Here is an 18,343-nt window from a genome sequence, read left to right on the forward strand (position 1 = left end):
GGGCTTTACATTCCTTAGCTCTGGCAGCACCAGTTGTATGTAGGAGTTTCTTGCTGGTATCAACAGAGTTTAGCCAAATTTGGGAAAAGTAATTGCCAGTGAAAGGGTTTTATCCCTCCATTTTTGAGGACCTGAGCTTAAAATGAAGAAAATATATTTACTCCATCTGGCAGATTTTTCCCTTGCTTTCTTTCTTTTCTCCAGATAATCACTCATGTTGTATTAAAATAAACTACTATTTCCAGAACTGAGATGTTCACCTGTTGAGGATTTTTTGCAGATAGAGGAGTTTTTGCAAGACAATGGCCATATGCAGCAGATGCGCAATCCATCCTGCTTGGGATAATGGACAATGGACATGTTCACAAACAATAATGGACATATTCAGAAAATGGGGTCTGTATATCCTTGAAAAAGATACACGAAGAAGAAGCTTGGGAAAGTAAGGAAAAATACAGCTCTTGGGTGGGACAGAAAACCACAGCCAGACACATGGAAAATTAGATGATCCAATCAGCATCCTATTTTAGATGCGTGAACAGCTAGGATAGCCAATCATGTATTAGCTGGAGACGTGTGGACAGTAGAGAATTATTATAAATATAGACTTTTTAGGGATAATAAATCTGGCTTCTCTGGATCATATTGGTTATGGTGTGATGTCCCTGAACCTCCGCATCCTGCTATTTCCCCCCCGCATTTACCTGCCTTCTTCCCTTTACAAAATCTCTCAACAGGAACTGAATTTATGAATTATTGTTATGTCTCAATACTCTTCCTTCATCACATATTATTTAAAGAATTCTAAAGGAAGGAATTTAGAATGATTCAGCCCAATTAATACAGGGAAGTGTCAACACTGCAAAAACCTCTGGTCCTTTGGGGATTAATATTTCTTGTAGTGAGCTGCCTGAGGACTGCCTTAACACAAGGGAAAAGGGAGGCTTCTTGGTTATCCTGTTAATTTAGCATTCTTTCTACTTACATTTTCCAAGCACTGCAGAGCTAGTCCTTCTTTGGACATTTTGTTCAAAGAAAAATGATCTGTGGCTTGAGCGTCTAGATTTGGCTTTCTTATCAAAGGACCTTTCTGAATTCAAGAACTGCTTCTTTTCAGACCCTGAAGGCTTGCACTGAGCAAGAGCCAACAGAAACTAATTTTTCTTACCTCTATTTCTTCTCATCTCCAGCTTCTTTTGATGGGAAGTAACATTTTGAAATAAAATTTTTATGAACTGTGTCACAGTGAAAGCAGTTGGAATAGGCATGCTATGGGTTCTGTCCAAGTAGAACAGAAGTTCTTAGAATATTTTAAACATTGTGATTTGTTACTTACAACACAAATCTTCTTCTGAAGTAGCATTGCAATACAAAAATTATTAAGAGGATTTATGAAGTACAATAATGTTTTCTGCTCTTTGTGCTTGGACTTAATGAAGTGTGATGTGTCTTAACTGCATTGTTGTGTGGAGGCTGCAGTAGAATATTGAATTGGAAAAAGCAAACTTGAACTGTTTGCATGGAACTTTGATTAAAAATATCATCTCTAAAGACTGTGTGTGACATTGTGTGAAAGACTACCTGATAATTAAACAAGGCACTAATATTAACATAATAATCTAAATCTACAGCTTTTTTCACAAGCTAAGGCTAAGATTCACCATTATTTCTTACCAAATTTCATTTTTGAACATGAATTATCAAGTTATTAGACCCCCTTCCCCCACCCCGTGCTCCTTTGAAATTAAATTTCTTGGAAAGCCCACCCTTCCCAACCATCATAATTTCAAGGAAAGAAAGCTAATTACCATAGATTTAGATTATTAGAGATGAGACCACTGCTTATTAGATACATAGCATTGTCATACAGTTTATTGAAACATATTAATAGAAACCTGAAACTGGTCATATAGTTTAGATTGAAACCATCAGAAGTGTACTTGTGGTATTTTTAAAGCAGATAGGCCTAATTCAAGTGTAAGTTGCTGATGAATGTGGAGATAAAAAGGTATTATAGTCAAGTTCTGTGAAATGTAAAAAATAAAAAATCCCAAACCTCCCTTCCACCCTCCCCCAGCTTTGCATCTGTTGTGACTGAGCACCGATTATCGTCAATCAGTGGAGGTGGTGGCTATTGAGATATGAATATTTTTGTCCCTTTTTAAAATTGTTGTAACTGACTTTGGCCTTGCAAAGCGAAGGCAAGAAAACTGCAAACTTGCATAAGTAGTGCATCCAATAATATAGATAGTCCTATAGGTATTTATAGATATATATATCTATCTGTAGGTATATCTGTCTGTCAGTCTATCTATCTATCTATCTATCTATCTATCTATCTATCTATCTATCTATCTATCTAGGTGTATGTATATATTACCTATAGGTTATCCTATTATCCTATAATAAATAGGTAATCTTATACTCATGGTAAGTACTCCTGCATGTAACTTTTAGTCCAGGGACTTCCCTCTTCATGATTACTCTTGGAGCAGACAAGGAAGTTGCAATGGAGTAAGGAACAAGGTGCAAGTCACAAGCTACTCTGCAATAGTTGGTTGTCTCCCTATTTTGATGTTGCCCGTCTTTAAACCCTGGTGGTTACTGTGGGTTAAGTTGGTGCAGAAATAAATGAGCTGCAGTAGTGTAGTAACTTATTCGTCTATGTATAGAATATCCTTATAAATAAGGAAATGTGTGTTTAAATTATAAAAAGGTGTATGTAAACAGTGTCAATTACCACCACCACATGTGAAGGCCTTACACCTGTAAGAATGTTTGGCCTGCAGGCTGTGATAACAAATTAAAAGGTCCAAGCCATGAGAGGAGCTGCTGGTTGTTCTTCTGAATTAAGAGTGAGTCAAGAACTCAGGCATTTGGCAGTTGAACATAATTAATTTTGCCATTTTTGAAATTGTTGCTTGTGAATTCCTAGTACCAGAATGATAATGATTGACACTTATTCCCTAGAAATCCCTAAATCCTTAAAATGGCTTCAAGAGTGAGACCTTTTAATATGTTAAATATTCAAGTCACATACTTGGAAGACTAGTGCTTGTAGTTCTTAGTGAGCAAAGGTAAGGGGATTGCAAGGCTGCCTTAATTGATTATCCAAATATTCCTGAAGCATTGCACAATCTCTGAGTGACATTGGATCTGTGAGTGGTAGTTGAGGTACATAAAGTGTAGTAAGAGTTTGGTGTAACTAGTTATGTGCCATCTTTTTTTCAGCTTCTCTGAAATAATCAATTTGTTTTGTTCACTTACAGCTGAGAAGAGAAGCTGTTGATGAGAATTTATTCTGCTCTTTTAAACACCAGTTTAAAAATAGAAGTGTCAGAGGTGTCAAAACCATGCTGCCATGGCCCTCAGGCACACTGAATTGTAATTTTTCTTATCCCATCTACATTTATTTCTTCATTTTCCTCTGTTAGATGCCTATTTTGTTTTCACTGATATCTTTTGGGTTTTTAATATTTTTTAGGAAATTTTTATTTGAGAGTAGTGTTCTGTAGATTTAAATACTTTTTAAAATATTATTTTTGCTTATGCTATATTTATTATTATTCTCATACCCTGTCTTTGTACGTGGAAGTTCATATCAGAGCTAGAACTTTGGCAGGTCTTTTTCTACCTCTTTATCCAATTATTTGGATGCAGGATTGAGGATAAAATGTCCCTTACATGTTGTAGTCTCTCAAGTAAGTGGTCCTTTGGGACATTACTTGTCAGTTCTACTCCACAGGCAAAATCATGGAAGCAGTGATCCTTGTCTGTCTGCAGTCAGAAAAGAGAACAAGGATACAGTACAGATGTCTTCCTCTTTAAAGTATATACTTGAGTAATATTTAAAATGACAGGCTAAGATATTAGTCTTTCCAATGTCATAATAATTTAGGAATGCTGAAAAGGCTTTGCAAACAGCACCATGCACTGGAGGCCACCTTCAAGGTGCTTGGTTAGTTCTGAGTGTGACAGTGGGCTTTTTGAAATGGAAGCCTGTTCACGAGGAATAAGATGAACTGACAGAGTATTTTAGCACAAGTCTTGAAGGAGAAATCAGACCCTATAGACTTAAGCAGTGCTTGGACTAGACTTTTTAGTGGGGCTTTTTTGTGTAATTTAAGTAGTTGTTAAAGGCTATTAAAAAATAAAAAAAATTAGGACTGCCTATCTACCAATGCACAAAACCCCCCCAAACCCAAAAGAGAAAGAGAGGAGAAAGATTGTTTTCATCTTAGAAGGGCAGAAATAGCTTTCTTCTGAATTGGCAGGCAATAGTTTTGAGTAGTTTGAGATGCAATACATCCTTCTTTGAGTAGACAATATAGTGCAGAAACAAAATAATAAATATCAAAAGTAGCATTTGATGCTTACTGCTTAAATGTGACTAAGCAATGTTTTGCAGAATGGTTCAGATAAAAATGCATCACTGTATGTACCAAACATGTTTGTATTTGGGCTTGGCTGAATCAATTTGCTAAAGCAATTTTTTGAACCTTGTGTCATCATAAAATAACTGCAGATGCTGTTTTTTTTGTTTAGAGAGGGGCTTATATAATTATGCTTTGTAATTGTGATGGTTTTTAATTTTACTTCATACTAGGTTGCATTCTACTATCACACTAATTAAATTCCTTTTAATTGGTTATCTCCCTGAACTAAAAAATCCAGCAATGTGTGTGTTTAGAATACCAAATATATTAAATGGATGTGTTTACACTTAATACATTAAAACTTGAGGAAAAGACTGCTTTAGGGAATTGGTAATGAATCCTGAAGTCTTTTCCCAGCTCGTAAGTCACTAGAAACAATCTGCTTCAAGTTGGGGTTGACAGTCTTTATTATTGTGCTGTCTCAAAGACCTTCCCAGAAGAGACACAGAAATTGTCCATGGTTATAGAGAATGATGTTTCCCTTTAATTATACCTTCCATTTATTTGTTTCAAAGAAAGGATTGTGATTTAGGAAGAGAGGACGTATTGCTGACAGATCAAGAGATGTATATAATTGTATCTGTATAGAGACAATTTAGATGAACTCTGGGAAATTAAGTTAATTTTGAGATTTGATGGAATAGAGTCCCATCATAATTGCTTGAGAACTTGACTGATCTTTAAAAGCTGTTGAGAAACTATGACTAGATCCCCCAGGTGTCATTAAGAAGTGGGCAAGAAAGTTCTACCTTAGTTGATGAGCTAACTTGATCTTTCTGAAACAAAATTGTTTTCAAATGTTAGAAAACTGGTGCACAGAACAATGTTTTTTATTTAGCTTTTCGTGCCAGTGTTGGGGAGTTTTCTTGCTGTGGTGTTTTGAGGAAACTCCCATTTCAGTGGTAATTGGACATATTATTTTACTCCCTCATCTTCTCTGCTGTGGAGGAGAAAATATTCCTTGATCTTAATTTCTGTTTATGGACTAGACACTGGGTTTGTGTACTGTGTTATGTTAACCAGATTTCTTTTCTAGTACTGGTCACTGCATCTGTTTATAACCATACCTTGTGAGAGCATTGAGTCTGGTATGACTTCTCATGTAGAGACCTGCAGTAGCTGCATTGCTTATTATGGTGACATAATATTTTCACTTACTTAAAGCATTTTTGTTTTGGGAAAGGTAATTTAAGATGAGGGAGTGTGCTGTATTTTCATAAACACTTTATTTTTAGCCTTTATGATGCTATATTGTCAAACTGATTATGAGATTTCCCAGCAGTACTTTATTTCTCCAAAAATAGAATCTGAAACATTTCACCAATTTCAAGCAAGTTTGAGAGTTTAGCTTCTTTCAGTGTTTGTGAAAATTTGGTGATGGATATCAAGTAGCGAAACAATTCAGTTTTGGCAAGAAAAGTTTTTAAACTCAGCTGAAATTTTCCAAATTTCCAAAATCAGCCGCAGTTTATGGTGTTCTGTGGCAGCAGTTTGGTGTGTTTAGATAACCAAGAGAACAGGAAACTGAGGGTACTCTGTAATGGTGAGGGGAAACAGAAAGCTAGTGGAAAACTTGTGCTAGTTTTGCCATTCATGGAACAGATGGCTCCTGGAGGGGATTTGCTGATTTGAATAGAAAGGTAACAGAAGTTAAATAATCCTTTCAGAAGTTAAATAATCCTTTCCTTCCTTGATTTTTTAACCAGAGGATCTTCTGAAAGTTGTTTAATACAAGTGTTCACTCTGACAATGAAAGATAGCAATGAAATACAATTGTGAAAGTTTGGTTGTAGTGTAAACATAAGTTTATAATAATAGGTGTCAGCAAAAGGTCCAGTTCAGTTGGAGATGGAATCCTCAGGGAGAATATAGGTTGGACAGGCAGGCAGTACTGTCCCCATGTGTAACCCACAGGACACCTCTGTGTAGAACACTTTGTTTCATTGTGGGCACCCGGTGACTAAAAAGACACCTGGATAAACCTCAAGGAAGAACATTATAAGTACTTGACGGAGGCTGCCTTACAAAAAGATGTTCTAATGATTTAATTTTATATAGTTTTTATTAAATTAGAAGTTTGTCTAGTTTAATGTCACCTGACATTTGAAATGTACTTAATATCATGTCCAGACAGCATTATACTTGGGAGTAAAACTGGAAATTATATGAAACAAAGTAAGAAAGCATGAAGATATCTATATTTATCTCCAGAAAAATGTTTTGGTGGCAATTATACAATTTTCACCATAAGAGATAACTTAGTACTAGACAGGGGAGAAGGGGGGAAAAAAATCTTGGACTAAAAGAAAACCAGCCCCTTTGTAAGCAACATGGACTAGTCCATATTATGTATTTCTCCTATCCTGAGTAGAGTTGTACTTACAAGGGCTTGAAAGTAGCTTAAAGTCATAGCACAAGTTGTTTACATGAAAGGGAGTGTGAAAAGAGTTTTCTGTACTTCTTCTCTATCAAATGAGTGGTGCTGATCCAGCTTCTAAAGAGTTACTTTAATGCTGAGGGGTGGGGTGTAGCATGTAACTTAAAGGCTCCATGGTGACTTTAGGCTGCTATCTTCAGGGGGGAAAAAAGTACTGTTTTACTATAATACCATAATACATTTTAAATCAACAATGTACTTCTCAGAAATACTTATTTCTGTAGAACTTCTATAAGTTGTACAGCAATTATTTTAATCTATAATAATGATTATATTATTATCTCTTTGGAAGATATAATAATGATAATGAACGAATGCTTTCACTACAGTAAGATTAGTCATTTAATCAGACTAATTTATCATCTTGTAAATGTCTTTTAGTCCAATGCTACTGGCATTTGTTTGCTGGAATGCTTTCATTTTTATTTTAAGTAATGTTAAATGAGCTACATTAAGGTAAACTATGTTCTTATGACATCTGAACTGCAGGACTTAAAATAGTTTTGGAGAGTTTATTTTTGCCTTTCCCATTCTATTCTATATTCAAGAAGTTAGCTATATTAGCATCTTAGCAAATCCTTACTATTTCTAAATCATACTATTTCTTGTTCTTCTTTACTTTGCTGCTCAGTATATAGTGTGCTGTTTGAATTTCTCGTGCCATTATGTGTCATCTTGCTCTCTTGGATGTTTCCTAAAGAGCTTCTTTGCTATTTTACCATTTCTTTGATGGTCAGTTAAAGCTGTTTGCTTTTTTGTTTGGGTCTCGGGGTTTAGTTTCTGGTGTGGCCTTTGTTCAGTTGCTAAGCCTAAGTTTGAACAATTCTTGATAGAGCTTTGAAATCTGGCTTCTATGAAAAGCACCTTGCTTTTTCATAGAAGCCAGATTTCAAAGCTCTATCAAGAATTGTTCAAACTTAGGCTTTCCTTGGTTTGTTCTATCTATTCCTACTGAAAGAGTTTGAATTTAAATAGCCTGGGTTTCAGATAGACTCATATGTCTGCATTTGCTATTTATTCTGCTGGAGAAAGCTGTTTTCCTGGGTTACAGCCCAGTATCTCTCTAGGTTCTCCACAATTTGATCTACACAAGCAGGGGTAAATGATTTTATGACTAGAGAGATGGTACCGTGTTAATAACTATGTGATCCCACTTGCAGACAAGTAGTCTGTGTATTTTTATGGAGAGCAATGTGCCAAGTTATTAAACTGGGAGAAGAAGGATATGTAAATGTAATTTGTGGGTAGATTTTGTTGATTATTATTTACAAATTAATGTGTATGCTAATTCTCTTTTTACTTCCTATCTCAAGAAGAATTTATAAAAGCTTTAGCTTATCCTGAAAAGGATTTTTAGAGAGAATTTGGAGAAGCAAACTGTGGAATTAAATGTTTTTCTCGTTGCAGGATCATGCGACAATTCCATTTAGGCATCTTATCTTATTTTGCTTCTGGTCTATTTCTCAAGGGTGCCCATTGCTGGGGTTTGGTAGTGAGCTGAACAGAATGAGGTGGTGTCTCAAATCTCTTCCTTCCTTCTCTTTAGTCTTTGCTCAGTTTCCCATGTAACCTTACTTTTTCAGCTGATATTTGTAAGTGAGGTAGAAAGCAACACATTTTGATAAAAAATACAATAAAATATGTATAGATTATTGTGTTATGAGCCTGTGTGCTTATTTCATCTATTGAGTTTTGTGATGGTTGTTGGGGGCATCTGGATGAACAGGTCCAGACTTTATTTAGATTTGAGAATTTTAAATTCTATGCAAAAGAAAACAACGAAGTCCCCATCTTATTCAGGTAAAATTTTCATCTGTCTGTCTTTTTTCCTGGTTGATTTTATTTTTCCATTTAGTTCATACTGAATGTGATTGCTAGACAGAAGAGCTGTTATTAGTTAATTATCTTGTGTCTTAGTTTCCAGCAAACCCAAATAGTTGCAAAGTCATCTAACTCTTACCTTACTGTGAGACACAAGTTACTGTCAGAAACAAGTCTCTTTGGGGCTGGGATTCATCTTGCTTATATGCAGCAATTTAAAAGCTGGGCATCTTACTCAAGTCAAGCAGCTAGATTACTGAAAGTAATGATCATTGAAAGTAATGGAAAAAATAGGCAATCTGATAATGAATTTCATCCCATCTACCTTATATGTTTAGTTGATGAGATGAATCAACCACCTGATGTGTCTATCACTCTTCATTTGCTACAGAGGGATCTTAGCATAAATCTCTTAGAGGAGTTTAAAGTTAGGTGAAATTGACACCTTCTTTGAAATCAGTTATCAAAGATCAAGGTTTATTTTAGAGTTATTGTAGAATAGGATTTACTACTGCTTGTGTCGTCTTTTTGCAGATGCTTACTTTTCCATGTCTCCCTCTAAAATCTGAATATTCATGCAATTTCTTGATAAGCTTGGTTATCCAGCTTTTAAGCCTGATAAAGGCACTGAATGAAGGTTATTCCAGAAGGCATGTATCTCAGTAAGCAAAATCCTTTGCCATTTTTTAACCGTTCAGATTTCTGTTCCATAGATAAAAGGAAAAAAAACCTATTTTCTTGAGCTGTTTATACAGTTACAGACTTAAGGCAGTTCCTGAAGTATTTTACAGGAAATTGGGATATGAATTCACTGAAAAACATCTCTAGTTGAAAGGAAACCTCTTAGAAGAATCTGCAAGATGTGTGTTAGTAGTAACTTTTTAGAATATGAGTGATTCAGGTTTTTATGTGTATGGATAGCATTTGCCACAGCTTACAATTTGTCTACAGCATTTCTTTTAAAACTGACAGCTTGACAATTTGCTAGGTATTTTTGTATAAATGGTATAACATCTCATGGGTGGACCGTGCAGTGATGCTTGGTTTTTATAATATAAATAACAAATCATGTCAAAAGGAAATTTTGGTGTTTTTTTAAGTTTCAGAATGCAGCTTATACTTCCTCTTGTTGTTTTATAATTCATCTTGTTCCATGATGTGTCTGAAGGAATAACACATATAAATTAGAACTTTAATGTGTTTTTCTGTTTTAAGCCTCCCAGCAGTTCTGTATGTAATACTAGAACACTAACTTACAAATTAATGGTACTGTGGTTTGTTCTTATAGCTTACTCAAAGATACATGTAATACTCTTGAACATTCAGAAGCATTAAAAAGTTGAAACAGCTGCACACATTTTGAGTTTAATTAGATAAGTGTATTTTTATCACAGTGTGAAAGGTGGTACTTTGTGACATTCTTTAGTAACAGTAAGACAGCTGAAGAAAGAATAGGCTTGATATAAACATCAACTTCTCAAACAGAGGCTGCAAGGCTTTTAAAATTGCCCTTGACACAATTTATTTTTTTTTTTTAATTGAAGGCCTGGAAAGAATAGCATTTTTGCACACTGACTCCCAGCAAGTTTTTTCTCCAGATCGACAGATACAGTATATAGAGGAGAAGGCCAAATTCAAATGGAATTGTATCTTTATGGGACATTTTCCCAATATGCCTATACACCCTATCCTGATGAAGGGCAAAACACATTGAAAATAGATCTGTGTCATGATTAAACCCCAGCCATCAAGCAAGCCCCATGCAGCCACCAGTTGGACTGGGGAGAAAATCAGAAGTGTGAAAGCTGAAAAACTCATGGGTTCAAATGAAGGCAATTGAATAGGGAAAGCAAAAGATGTGCATGCAAGCAAAGCAAGGCAAGGATTTCACTGCTTCCCATGGGCAGGCAGGTGTTCAGCCATCCCAGGAGAGCAGGGCCCCATCACATGTAGCGGTTACTTGGGCAGACAAACGTCATCATTCCAAATGTCCCCCCATTCCTCCTTCTGTATAAACTAAGCATGATGTCATATAGTCTGAAATGTCACTGTGGGTCACCTGTCCCATTGTGTCTCTTTCCAACCTCCCATGCACTCCTAATTTCCTTTCCAGCATGGCAGCTCAAAAAGCAGAAGAGACCTGGGTGCTGTGTAAGCGCTGCTCAGCAATAACAAGCACATCTCCCTACTTACCATGACTGTGTTCAGTACAAACCCAAAACATTGTCCCATTCCAGCCACTGTGAAGAAAGTCAAATCTACATCAACCCAAACCATCACATTGTGTAACTTTTTAAGAGGCGTATAGAAGTGCTTCTGTCTGGGGTAAATGCACATCAGAGCCCATGAAACTCTGATATTTGAGATCTACTTGTAACAGATACTTCTATGTTGAGTCCTGGGCTCTTGGATTATGTTGAGAGTTCTCCCAATTTTTATAGCCAATGTAACTCAATAGTACTGTACCCTGTAAGTGCTCCCAAACTTTGTTTCTGAAATGAAACATTCTGTCTGGAAAATTCAAGTACATCTTCGAGCAGTAGTACTGTGTATATATGTATACAAACATACACACACACATATATATATGTGCATGTACATATATATATGCATAGATATACTGAGACACACAAGGACATGCACACACATGTGTAAAAATCAATGAGAATATTCCCAGTTGTAGAGACTTTGGAGAGTGTAAAACAGATTCTATCATCTTTGATTTTGTGGGGAATTTTTCGTTGGGGTTTATTTGTGTGGTTTTTTTCTTGGTTTGTTTGCTTCTTTTGTCTTGGTGGGTTTTTTTGTTGAATTTGTTTTTCCACATTGCCAAATTAAGCATAGACTGGATTAGCAACACTCTTTCTGGCATAGCCACATATTCAGTAAGTTGCCATATTGATGCCTCCCATGAGGCATCATGACATTTTCAACCTATGACATTTTACATTGTGAGAATTCTTTTTTCGTTCTACCTGCTCTTGATACTTAAGCCAATGTGTCCTAGCAAGTGGTGTCCTAGCAAGTACACAACTGCCATACCTGGGAGTTATTGGAGAATGTTGTTTTATGTGTATTCAAACATGGGAACATTTAGATATGGATGTCCCTTGGAAACATAATCAGGAAATATTTGTGAAATATATCCTTCAGTTTCAAAGATAGTTTTTAAGAAGGTACTTGTGCAATGAGCTGCGTTGCTCTATGAAATTCAGAAAGGGCTGTGATTTAGCATTTGTTTTCTCTAGCATTAAAAGTTCATATGTATAAAAGCAGTGAAAGTAGAAGGCTGCCACAAAAAACAGGTCTGTCTGCCAGAGATGCTGAAGAGGTACAGAGTTCAAAGAGGGGAGAATGTGTAGTAGTTGAATATAACTTGCTGGTCTTCTGAGGATGAAAAACAAGTCCTGACAATAATATTCTTCTGCTCCTTTCAGCAGCTTTTAATGTAGGCTTTATGCCCAGAAAGAGGAACTGGTAATATATATGCTGAAGTTTTTTATCCATTTTCTTGTATAGTTATATTTTGATTGACTTAATTTTTCTTAGTAAAGGAAAAGAGAGTTTCAGTTCAGCCTTATGAGCTAAGGGTAAAACTAAAAGCTGTGTTTCAGTGAAAGCTGATTTTATATTTCTAAAGCTGACTCCTAGGCAGTTCTCTTTAGTATCTCTTTTTCCACTAAAAAAACCTCCTGAACTTCTGCCAGTACCAGTTGTTTCTGAGGCTATGATATAAACTGTGTCAATGAAATGATTCAAGGCAAAAAAAATCCAATTGTGACAACAACCTGCCAACCTAAACCAGCCATACTCCAGGGCAAACAAGCATTTAGGTAAACATTTAATGGTGAGCTAGATTAGAGAACTGAGCTGGCTTAGAATTTTTTTGGGTCTTTGATGTGTAAAGCAGCTGTAGAAGTACTTGTGCTGGCACAGGGGAGCAGACCCTGGTGGAAGAGTGACTGGGAACAGCAGAAGCAAGGCACCATCTTGGCTTTCAGTATCTTTTGAATATATAGCCTAAACAACTTACCCCACATGAGGCTGTTGTGGTCTTCACAGTTTCATATGTGGTCTCAATTTTTGATGGGGGAAAAAAGTAGTTACAAGTGCCTCTTTGCACTTAGGAATTGGGAAGAGGACCTTGTGCTCTGAACATGCTTTTGCCTTGAGTATTTAATGATTTAGGTATGAAAAAGGTGTTTGTTTGGTTGGTTCGGTTTAACAATGCAATACGAGTAAAGAACAAGAGAATAAAGCTTTAAAATTGTCATTTGATTTATATTCATATGTGGCAGGGGTGAATTAGAAGTGAGTTGGTGGCAGTTTTTCATGTGTTCTAGAACAATGTCTTATTACAGAGCTAGGGACCATAAGTTATTTTTCAAATTTAGTATGAGCAATATTGTATGAAGTTGGCACACATAAAAGCTGGAAGGTTTGTAAATTCAAAGAAATACGAATCTGTTGCTGAATGTTAACTGGATGTCCATATCTTTATTTTCAAAAGTATAGAATAAAAAACCCAAGAAAGTAAATTGTGAAACTTCTTGACTATTTCAAACAGAGAGGTACTGAATTGTGTTGAAAGGAAGCGGTCAGTTAGTGAGTTTTCTAAATTGTTGATCACCAGCAGTGTAACTGAAATTTACACTGGTTTATTACTGAGATCTTGTTTTTGCACTTTTCTCAGTGTTTATTAACATTTGAGATTGAGACAGACTACACAAATTTACAACTATTTGCAGTGAAAAGCATCCTTCCTCATCAAGCCAATCCTTTTTTTGAAGATATTTGTAAAAACATGAGGCAGGCATTATGCAGTCTGCTGTGTCCTATAGTTATTAGTGGCCTGTCCCTGACTGTGGATTGGTTTTGCCTCCCTATAGAAAAAATGATATGAATATAGCAGAGCTTTCTGGGCAGGGGCAGGCAGTGGTTGGACTAGGAAATGAAACTGTTGAGATTACACTGATGAGAAAACAATTATACACATGAAAGTTGCCTCTCTTAGCTGACTTCACCCATTTTAAAATTACTTTCCCCACCTGGTGGCACGAGGGTTTATCACATTGTATAATTGCCATGTGAGGATAGTAAATTTCCTCCCTACCCCTGTACATTTTAAAACTTGGTGGAACTGATGAATAAGTGATGAATTTTCCTCTAAGTGTCAGTAGAAGATTAGGATGTCTGCAAAAATGTTCATTTCTGAATAAGAAATTATATGTATTTTTTTCCCCAAAAAATATTTAACATAATTTGTATGGCAAAAAATGGTAGCAAGTCAGACAACAACATAATAAATTATTACAGACCTACTTGGCCGTACTTTTTCCCTTTGAAAATAGAAAACTGTGAAGGTAAAATTTTAACTAGTGATTGAAAATCCTGTTCCTGCTTCATCACTCAAGGGATAGACAGAATATCCCCAAAAGGCTTGTGTTGAATTCTTTATGTGGGTGAGAAATGCAAATAGCTTTCAGCAATATTCACAGGACCTCTTTATTCAAACTGTCAGTTTTGTGGCTCCTTTTTCTTCTTCCATTGGTTTTTGTGGTAATTATGAAGCTATGGTAATGAATGTGTATCTGTAGCTCGCAGCAAACTATCCAGAGAAAAATTGTGACATGCAGCAGCTCTACTTTTCTATTTTTTATTTTGGGATTATGCTGGTGCTTTTTTTTTTCTTTTTTTCCACCTTGCATTATCCCCCTCTCTTTCTGTGTCTCAGAAAACTGATTCTAGAGGAAATGTAGGGTTTTTTCACAGTGGTCTCCAAATACTCACATATTATCCTGCAGTAGTTTGGTTAAATACAGATGGGTTTGTAGAAACCTAGAAATGGTGTCCAAATACAAGTATTTTATCATTCTTTGTACTGAAATTTGTGATCTTGGAAGTTTTCTGAGAAAATAGAAGTTAATTGAAGCAGAAGCAATTCTAACTTGATATACATTGATTTTTTTCTTCATTGTAACAGTCAAATATGGAAGTGAGAGGTTGTGTAGCCTTTACCTCTGAAGATTTTCAAGGCACTACTGGATAAATCTCTGATTATCTGGGCCAGGGAACAACAGGTTTCATTTTTATAGTGAATTATGGCAGTCATAGGTACAAAGGCTGTGAAAATCCCTTTATCTGCTTTGCTTTGGTGAGTCCTGCCAGCAAGTAGTAAGGCTATCCATTGCAAGTGAGTATTATTATATAGGTATTTTAACAAAGATATTGACTTACCTGAAATTAATAGAAGCTGAAGAGACTCTTTTAGCATTTGGGAGCAAAAGAAACAAAAAACCCCCATTGGTCAATGTATGGCAAGCTTGTCTACTATGTCTCCTACTGTCCTGTCTCCAACAGTGGGAAAAAATCAATATCCTTAGGTAAGGAAGAATGGGATAAGCATATTGGATTCTTTGCTACTTTCCAGCTATTTTCAGCTTGGATTGTTTCCTGAAATAGTTATGGTTTCTAGGCACAAGTGTTTGTATGGCTAATACCTACTGCTGGAATTCTCCATCAAAGTTTAAGTAATGAATTGAAGTTATGTTAAAGGCTAAAAGCAATAACTGTCATTGTTAAAATCCTCAGCACTGCAGATGATTCTTTGTTTAGCCTTTCATTATAACCAGCACCTCCTCTGGGAGTCAGTCTTGAGGAATCACTGCTGTTTTCATTAATTCCTAACTGTCCAGATGAAACCAAGTCTCATTTAAAAATGCCCCTCCTACTGCAGGATGCCACACACCAGCGTGTTCTTACACCTGTTGGAAGCCCCAGTGAACACTGCACCAAGTCATGAGTGGCTCTTTGAAGTCCTGTGCAGTTTGGGAAATCTGCACTGGCTGTGTCCCATGCAAAGTCAGCCTGCAAGTATTGATAACATTCTTTAGAGGCTTCAGAGGCTCTAGAAAATTAATGCTGTTTTGAAAACGTCATTCCCTCATCTCCTCTTTTCCTCCCTCTCCAAATTTAGGACATTTCTTAATATTGGGATTTTTGTCCACTAATAACTAATGTGGACACGAGCTAATCTAGTGGGGATAGTCATCTTTCATAGAGCTGTGTGGTAGTGTAAATGTAGCAGACTTAGATACAGTCTGTTTAAATCTCTGTTTTAAGTGTTCTTTAAGAAAAACAATGGTAAAATAACACCAGTAAGCAAAATTATAAAAGAAAGCTTGATGCAAAACTATCTCCAAGGCCACATAGAGGTTATTTGGTTAAATGTGGTAATGCGTTTGATGTTTTACAAGTAGCACTGTACTGACAAGATTTAGTTATTGTTTCTTTTTCAAAAGCCTCCAAATTATAAATGTGCTGTAGTATGGGAAATCTCTTATGTATTTAAAATAGCTGCTTAATTTTGTAAAAAGGAGTTCAGAAGGAAAATCAACTATTTGAATAAACAGTGGCTCATTTTGTGGCCATGGTCACAAAGGATTCTATTATTAAGAATAAAAGCAGTGCTAGCATGTTGACCTTTCAAAGAAACAATTATACAATTGTCTGATAAAGGATGCTGAGAATTTGGATGGTTATTCTGTGGATATAATTCTGTCTTTCATTTAAAATAATTTAGTCTGGCATTTGCTATGGACATTTGTTTATGAAGGACTCTCTTACAGTTACTGATGCTGGAGTGAGCTTTTTCAGCTTGAATATGTAAGTTGGAAGTCACCAGTGATTTGAAAACTTAGATGAAAATTATCTTGAGCTATTAGAAGAAAGATATCTTAGATGAAGAATATCTTACAGCTATTATCTTGAATATGTTAGCTGCAAGAATTACATGTTGCCACTTCTAGCAGCTGTGGCTAACAGTATCTGTACTGCTGCTTAGTGGCAGTAAGCTCAGCCCTTGGAGCAATGGAAATGAAAATCTTTATAATCTCTTAGGTGCTCCCCCTTTCTGTATTCTGTTCTGAATGCACTTGATGATGTAGACATCTGTTTGCTAAAAATTTAATTAGTACTGCTGTCTGGCTTCAGCCAGTTGTTATCTTCAGCTAAAAGTTAAAGGATGAGTACTGCCTTTACAAACCATAAAAAAAAAGTCATACTAATACTTAAATTCTCAGTGTTTGTGAGTAAGACTGGTTCCACGTATTCTTTCTGGTCTTGACCAGGCAGTGACAGTTTATACACAATTGTCATCTGAATTAGGCAAACCATATGTACTTCCACCAGCCTCCTGTTGGTGGGTGGCAGTGTACAGGAACAAGAACTGGGTACTTTCTCTGCTTGGCGTCCCTGCCACTGTGCATCCAAAACATGCAAATTGACTGCAGAACTGTTTTGCTAATCAACAACTACTGTACCCCACCCACATTTCTAACTAGCAGATGGTGAGGCAAGCCCGTAGAACATGGTGATGGATTTTACTACATCCCTTGAAAAGTAAATAAATAATATTTGAAAATCCTATTTAAAAATCTAAATTGCAGAACTAATTAGCTACAAAAGCATAGCATCATATACATAGGGAATTTATATTCTCTGTAAAAATTTCGTGGTCACACTAAATAAACATTGCTTCAGTAATTTAAAGTACTTCTTAAGAAGAAGATAGTATTTTTTAAGGCATTGGTCATCCTAATGTTCTCAATACTTGAGGTTTCTGACTAAGAAATTTGTTCTGGAAGAAAAGATCAAATACTATTCTGCTACGAGTCCTTTTGATTAAAAAAAAAGAGGGATTAGATAAGCATTTAGAACAAGAAATCTTTCAGCATGAATAAACAGAACAAATGACTTCATTAACTTTCAGCTGCTGTGCATTTGTGTGAAACCATGCTAAAACTATAACCCTGTCAGCACTGTATTCTTTCTATGATTTCCAAATCATGGTATGATTTTTCCAAGTCACCAGCTGGTGAGCTGCTATTTGCTCTGGACATCAGGCAAGACTTTTCCCTGGATAAATCTTCAGGAATCAAAATGCTGTAGGCTAGGTCATGGTTGCCACTGTTTCTCTCTCAATTGTATTCAGCTTATTCTTTCTGTGGCTGCTGCGCAGCTTTTTATACATAAATTTGGTATTTTAATATAATTTAGTAATGTAAAATAATAATTTTAAACTTGATCTTTCTGTGGATGAAAATTATCCCTAGAACAAAAGAATAAAATTCAATTCAGACTTTTTTTTCTGATTAGGAGCATGCTTAGAACTTGACTAAGATAGGGGCTTTGCCTTATTGAGCTCACCATCTCTATGATAAATTGCAGTATTGTTTGCTAGTAGACACTTATAATACACAGAAAGGAAATTTCCACAGAGGCATCTAATGAACTAGTGTCACAGACAGTGTGATTACAGAAATACTGTTATGTCCTAAAGCAACATTCTATACCCACTCTGTAGTTATGTAACAGCAGCAGCAAGATTCAGAGAAAATTGCTTATTAGATTTGATCCAAGAATCTGTATCTTACTTGATAATTTTATCAGAAGAGTGTGACCTGTCAGTCCCTTTCACTTCCCTGCACTGTGGCCTCCCTTCTGACTTTCTACTCTAACTTCACCTAATTTATCTTATCTTTTGTCTAGGGACCTCATCCCATATATTTCAAAAATGTGCATTTTGTATATAACAGCGGGATATCCTCTAGCATCATTATTTGAATTTACACAGTACCTCTGAGCACCA

General features: G+C 36.0%; 1 protein-coding gene across 1 annotated transcript in view; it reads left to right on the forward strand.

Moving 5' to 3' along the window:
- Nucleotides 1–18,343, forward strand: part of NEK10 (NIMA related kinase 10) — a gene marked incomplete at both ends in the record, with an annotated part of 81,688 nt that overhangs the window by 24,780 nt on the left and 38,565 nt on the right.

This window comes from Fringilla coelebs, assembly GCF_963513975.1.
Source record: "Fringilla coelebs genome assembly, chromosome: 1".
Taxonomy (NCBI): Eukaryota; Metazoa; Chordata; class Aves; order Passeriformes; family Fringillidae; genus Fringilla; species Fringilla coelebs.